This window comes from Varroa destructor, unplaced genomic scaffold (genome assembly GCF_002443255.2).
Source record: "Varroa destructor unplaced genomic scaffold, Vdes_3.0 BEIS01000005.1, whole genome shotgun sequence".
In the NCBI taxonomy this organism is placed as follows: domain Eukaryota; kingdom Metazoa; phylum Arthropoda; class Arachnida; order Mesostigmata; family Varroidae; genus Varroa; species Varroa destructor.
In genome coordinates, this window is record NW_019211458.1 from 31,910,774 (window position 1) to 31,917,913 (window position 7,140).

Here is a 7,140-nt window from a genome sequence, read left to right on the forward strand (position 1 = left end):
TCGTCCTTGCCACCGACACTGCGGGTTCTATATTTGCTTCCGCGTCGTACAATTTATGAAATTGGTAATCTTTATCAAATAGTATTCTAAGAATCTATTTTGATTATTTCTTAAGACAATCTACAATTAACCGATTATATAATTGGATATCGGGCTTGAAGATGTTCTATGACTGCTTAATTTTAAATGCACTATTAGTTATTAAGGTCTTTTGTATCCAGTGAGCGAAAACAAGTTAACGATTCTGTACATTGTGGATAGTGATTCATTTGGGAAGCTAACACATTCTCTTAATGATTCAGCAAACTTAGCTACCATCGTTTAAGAAACTTATAGTTTTTCTGTTAAAAGCTATCACGACGTTTCAGCATGATACCTCGTCATATGGACAACAAAACCGTATTAAACGTGCACTGTGACGGATAAGATTGGCACCGTTGAAGTTGAGAAAATGATCATGATAGATTTATCCAGGAAAGAGAGGTGAAGTAAATTAGACGTAAATTCGTTTTGTTTGTTTCGACATGGAACAAATAAAAGGCATAATAATAGCAGCTATTTTTTGTCGATCCCCGTCATATTTATCCCGAGCCAAGGCGTTAGTGTTTATCATCGTGCGTTATACAAATCAAAAGGTCGAAACATGTTCGTCCCTGTCATAGCTTAGAGGGAAACGTCCGGGCGTTACACAGCGACATGTTGTGGTCTGGGTTCGAATCCGGGCACAGACAGATACACGGTTCCTTTCCTGCCGGACGTAAAGGTCGAAGGTCAAAATATGTTTGTTGTTGTATATATGACTGATGAATATATATATGATGGAAATACTTGGAAGGAATATTGAATTGGAAGGATGAAAGCTACGAAGCTGAGGCCAATCACAATAAAACGGATCCTTATTAGCGTACGCTTGCACGGAACTATTCTCATTCTTAAATTATGACGAAGGATTTAATCAGAAAGTTCAACTTGCCACGCATATTAATTATACTCTTCTATGCGTTGATAAACAATTAATATGACCCGCTAGGGGTCGGCATGTAATTTTGAGAAGCAGCATGCATTCATAGAAAGCTTGATCTACACTATGGAAATTAAGCTAGACACGGGCATCTGTTCGTAAGTGCTAATGGAGTTGGGACGAACCCATCAGGCTTTCGAACTAGTTAAAATATTATGCACAAACGTTTGATCTCACGATCAGTAAAAAAAGAAACCCTTACTCTCTCACGAGTGACTTTTCTGTTCATGTTTACTTCATCCATTATGAGTGTCCATCAGGCACACACAGGTACACAGTGTGTGTAAGCAACTGACGTGCGTAGTAATGAAAGCGGAAAGAGCAAATAAATTGTTTGCTAGATAGCATCTTCACTGTGTTTTAGTGGCACATAATAGCGGTTTTTAATGCTGCTTAGTACGTTCCGATTAAATTGGTGCGTTTTCGATAGCTCTAAACCTAGAAAGAGCGTCTAGGTGGTCATATTGTTTTTTTTTTCGCATCGATTGTATGATATTCTATATGTGAGTCGAGTTACTCATGGCATTTCGGACCCGCTTGACATTTATCATCAGTCAACTATATATTGATGGATACGTACATGATTACTGGATATAACATTGACCTAAGGATATTTCCCTACTAGCAACATCTACAGTAGATTTCCTAGTTAAACGAAGCTTGAGGATTGAGCAGAATTGCCCTCTGAGAAAACGCTAAATATAGCGAACATCTCGTGTTGCCAGTCTCGTTTTCTAACTAAGATACATCCTATTATCATATATACATCGTATTGTACGTCACAATTTAGAAGTCGATGCCACCGTATTCTTGGGCTCACAGCTTCACGTGCGAAATTCTATCGAAAGTCGTATAGGAACATTGCACACTTCGTTATGTCAGGTTGTATAGTGTCAGGGGAGTTGTTAACTTGAAGATGTAACTACGCAATGACAAGCCATCCTAGACTGTAAACTTGCCGCGTGATTTGGGCTGGCATTAAGCGAGTGGTAGGTATATATATATGTATGTCGCCTGCTTAGCATTATATGTTTACATAGCCTTGATGGCTTGTGCTGAAAAAGCTGAAAACAGTCACCGTCGCCGTACGCTGTCGCCATCCTGTAGCGACCAATCGATACGAATACGATGTAGTATTTCCCACCCTGCCGGTAGCGCTCATAAGCAGGCATCATAATTATTCTATTCTTTAGCGACTCGAGTTTCATTGTTGCCATTTGCGGCTTGTTCGACTACGAACGCTTAGGAAAACGATAAGATATCTGAGACAAAAACGAAGAAGGGCGTGTTGGATCGTCGTCATCAATCGTTCATCACATCAATGCACGAAGCGCGCCTGCGTCGAGCTGAAGATCGTGATTGCTGCACCAACATATAACAAACCGACAAAAATATGTTTCACAATACTTCACCACGTCTGTATTTCTTTTTTGTGCGAAAACATCAGTTAGCGCATAGCGAATATTAATAATAGTTGTAAGTAAGTAATAAGTGGCGAATCGTTATGAATAGCGCGTTTTCTGGTAACAGAATGATGACGATTATGGTCTATAGGACAACTTCGTATGAGAACACGTCTTCGACGCGCGCCATTACCTAGAGGGAGTAGATAAACTTTTTCGCAATTAAGTTATTTTCTGTAACTTCTATACTACGAGAAAATCTGTTGTAACTGGTGTCCAAACCAGGATGTGGCTTTTTTGAATGGAACGGATTGATGTTTTATTGCCACAGTGGAAACATCCAGAACGCATCGTTTGATATTTCTTTACGGTGTGTAGCTACAGCGGTAGTTGACTAGAGTCGAATTCCATAAGGAATCGTTATGATTAAATCTTAAACGTAAAATCGTTTACTCTAGTAAAAGCTGGTCTTCAATCTAATAGAGCGTACGCGACGGTGGGTGTGACTTTGGTCTCACAAATTTGACCGAACGATTGTCAACGTAGTGACAAATCACTGGATTGTCCGCTTCATTTCGAATTACTATAAACAAACATATACCCTTGAGTACTGTGACTCTCTATTACATTAACATTTGGGACCCAAGGTAAGAGATAGCTGACGCAACAAATGCTTATCCCTTTCTTTTGTGCAACGAATTGATTGTAGACGGTGAGTCTTTTCGTTTTAGATTTAAAATCTAAACCAAACAGGAGTGCTTCGTTCTGTACCGTATAATGTAAACTAACGCCTTCTTTAGAGAACTGTTCGAAATATTAGCACCGTTTCGACGTGTCAGTTTCAATCATAGTACTAATAATAATTACTATTATTATCGGTATCACTATGTGCGCGTTCGTTCGGCCATAGCTGCGAACTTTCAATTGTCCACGATGCGAAATTGTTTAGGGGGGCTCGCCGATATCTTGCGCCTTTTAGCTGCCTGAGTGATACACGTAACAAATGTGTACACAATGAATCGAAGTTTAACAACACTCCAACAACAGACGCTGTATGTGTGTACATGTATATATGTCTAGGCGCGCACTTTCCGACAAGATGGCGATGAACAATGGTACTGTTATGGCCTATCCGCTATCCATCCATAGACCCGTATGACTTTACAGAAGCTGTGGCTATCGTTGACACATTTTTTTAGAAAAATAAAAAAATCATAAGAATTTAACCATTGGAAACATGAATCCTCTTTATAGAAATGTATGCATGCACATACAGTTGAATGTAAAACGTGTACAACTTCCATTCTATTATTGTCTATACAGAGATGAATGGTCCTATCGCTTTGGTTCATCTGTGCTGTATCCAGCTCAACAGTCTGCGTGAGTGCACATTAATGGAGAATGGAATATATATGCGAGCCGATGTGGAGTTCTTATCGTCTGGTCCTCCGGAGATATTTCTTTGCGCATTCTACAGATGATATTATGGCATTATGCAGCTTTAGACAGTAGAAACAAGTGGATCCTATGCATTATATTGATGATACTTGGTTTTGTTATGAGAAATCAGCTGCAGTCAGTGCTCGTTGCTTTAAATGATTGGGGATTCATCACAGGGTTCGGGTTAGTAGATAGACGCAAGCATTGCACGTAATTACATGTTCACACGCCTGTTGTTGACTTACGTGGAAATTTTCGCATCCCGGATGAAGTCTGACATGAATACAGCGCAAGGGTACAGGGAAGGTGGTCGCATCGCAGTCTGGTAATGATTATTCTGATGAATGAACAGAAAGAGCAACAGCAGTAGCATCTAGACACATTTTTTTTCGATTAAATGGCGGGCGCGCGTATAAGTGCGGCAACGAGCTCGTGTGCGCTGTCAATAGATGCCCGACAATTATCAAAGCTCTAAGTAATATTTTTTTTTGTTTGAATTTGTCGAAACAAAGAACGTGCAGCAAACCAAATGGAATTGCCTGTTCTAAAATTGAGAGGTAGCAAATAGTGGTTTCGGTGGCCCGTTGGGGCCGAGCCCCAATAATGGTCTAAACTACATACACATTGCTATGTTAGGTCTTATCGTGCATAAACAGCATTACTTAGAGCCCCTTCGAACAAACACAGTAGAATCGATTGTTAGCAATTACGATTTAGCTGCTAGCGGTGCTCAAATATAGTAATTTTCATCTTATTTTCAAACAACACAGCAGACGAAATCTGTCGGGGGCGCTTCAAGTACGAGTGGCTGAATGAATACGACAAAGGGCTGTATTGTTTGCTAGAGCGGTAAGACGTCATGCGACTGCTATGTTATACTATTTCTATAAATAGTTTATATATGATGGCTGTAAAATACATTATCTCAACAAGCAAATTACTCTGTGATCACATAGTGATTAAACCTCAAATAGAATCACAGACGTGATCACGAATGGTGTGAGCAATTTAAGCTAATTCAGTTAACCTGTCGTCGGCACAAATAATAATATCTACTTTACTTGTACTAAGAGCGATTCATTTATGGCTACGAACATTTGACACTAAATCGGACGACCGTTATGGTAAATCGATGTGCGCGAATTTTGCCTTCACTTTGATGCTAATGTTCAGCCTTTAGATCTGAACTGAAACGGATCTAAGAGAACATTTACAACAAATCTATTGAATTCACAGAACGAGATAATACGTATAATTATAAATACATTCAAGATCCGTACTAAAAATCACCCTGGCTGTGTAAAGGTGTGACATAAAGTTTATATTTACTATGATGTTAGTTTTTTTTTTGAAATATTTTACGCGTTGTACTATAATTAATGCCGAAGTATCTACTGAGCTGTGTATCAATCGTTTGTCTAAGACGCACGTTCAGGTTTGTGCGTTACGCCCAGTCCCGATAACGTTCCAAACGGAGGAACTATTTATATGGAAACAAAATTTTTTGCTGCATTGTAATATGGGACCATTTGATCTACTTTGATCATTTTGTTGGCTACCAGGGTACGGAAATTGTTATCATCAAAAAGATGTCAAACTTATTTCTATTGCATTTCCATTGGTTCCAGGAGTTTCCATTGTTAATAACTACCTTAACGATCCATGTCGTCTTAAGCCCGTAACGACAACAGTGCCTTCCAATTTCATATCATCGTTGGTATTATGTAGGTAGTGCAGTTTGGGCGCCGGAAGTCGGCCAGCTCAGTCACTCCTTAAATGTTCTAACCTCTCTTGCGTGATAAAACAACAACATTATCTGCATATGTTCTGTTTTGTACTAGGCACCAGCACCATGTTTGTTCTTGCTCGCCAGGGCGTGTACCAACTTCCGCCTATTATGAGAAAAATTACAGGCTCATAGGATGCCATGGTGGCGCAAGAAGCATCAATAGCACTATACGACGAGACCTCCTGGTATTATGAGAATCTTTCGCTTGCGACCAGAAAGATCCCACTGGTGCACTAATAAAATTTTGCTTGATTGGTAACCTGTAAACTAGGTTCCTATTCGCATGCCCGACGCGTTCTATTTCAAGTATTTGCACGCATCAGTACCGATTCGTTTAAGCTTTCACTGCCCGAATTATAAACGCTCTGACGTTATAGGTTAAATCACTATACGCTGTAGCAGTACAACAGAAGTGAACTAGCTTGTTTTACAACGCATTTAAATATGACGATCTATCTTTTTGGCCGAAAACAAAATTCGCAAGGGCAACAAAGGGCACACCTGTGATTTTTGCATGAAATACATAGCAGCAAACATAACACGGAAATAATGGCCGCACTTTGTATCGTTCCATTTGATTTTGTTTTTGCGTTCTTCTATTGGGTTTCCATCGTTGTTTTTCCGCTATTCATACAGGTGAATATATAACGTGATTGTCGTGGCTGTGAAAACATGCTGCGTCGGCGTGTGTAATGATAAACGCAACAATTAGGGATTTCGAGGGGCGCAATTTGTCGTTCCCTCTGTCCTGACTGTTAGTGAAACTCCTGACCGTCTGAACGGCGCAATAGTCTTCTGGTCTTGCGGTTGGGTCCAACTGGGCTTCAAACGGAACTAGCTTCCAAAGGAACTCGAATCGAAGTTTATTTTATTCGTTTCAACTGTAAACGCAATACGATTAAAGCATGTTTGTGTCGTCGAGAAAGGACTTGGGGAGACCAACGGAAAAATATGGGAATGTAGGTAAAGCTGAAAATAAAGCATTTAGATTTATTGAACTTATAGCAAATCTATATATATTGGTACTATGTATGTCCGAGTTTGTAATAACTAAAACCTGTGGCTTATTAATAGTTGTTTTAGATATCCTATTTCCAATCATTCCTTTTTAACTGCTCCCCCCAGAAAAATTGATTATTATGCATAAATGTATTACAAAATGGGCGCGCCTGAACTCTCTTTAACTCTGCATAATGTACCCACGCAAAAAAGACAATTTTTGTTAGATGTAATGGTAATTTTCTGTATCTTTGTGGTAATCCAGCATACGCCTCTGCCTATTCACTTATATATATATATATATATATAAGTAGCGAAAACCTAATCAACACAGATTTAATGACATCGAACGTCTTCGTTTGAGTGGCTCTTCGTTGAAAGCGAAATAAAGGATAGGTTAGTTGCCTTGATGAACTCGAAGCATAAATTCGATGTGAACTTGGTGACGAGACACCCGATAAAAGCTATTTGCGTTATATATATATATG

General features: G+C 39.3%; 1 long non-coding RNA gene across 3 annotated transcripts; it reads right to left on the reverse strand.

The window, feature by feature from the left end:
• Positions 1-489: 489 nt before the first annotated feature.
• Positions 490-6,389, reverse strand: LOC147755573 (uncharacterized). Of its 3 annotated transcripts, none has more exons than XR_015328232.1 (3): positions 6,155-6,389; positions 4,110-4,201; positions 490-748 (listed from the first exon to the last, which is right to left on the reverse strand). It is a non-coding gene; the product is annotated as an uncharacterized LOC147755573 (long non-coding RNA). The 3 variants fall into 3 exon arrangements; XR_015328231.1 differs by having other exon boundaries at positions 5,516-6,389; XR_015328233.1 differs by lacking the exon at positions 6,155-6,389 and adding an exon at positions 4,486-4,630.
• Between the last annotated feature and the right edge of the window lie 751 nt (positions 6,390-7,140).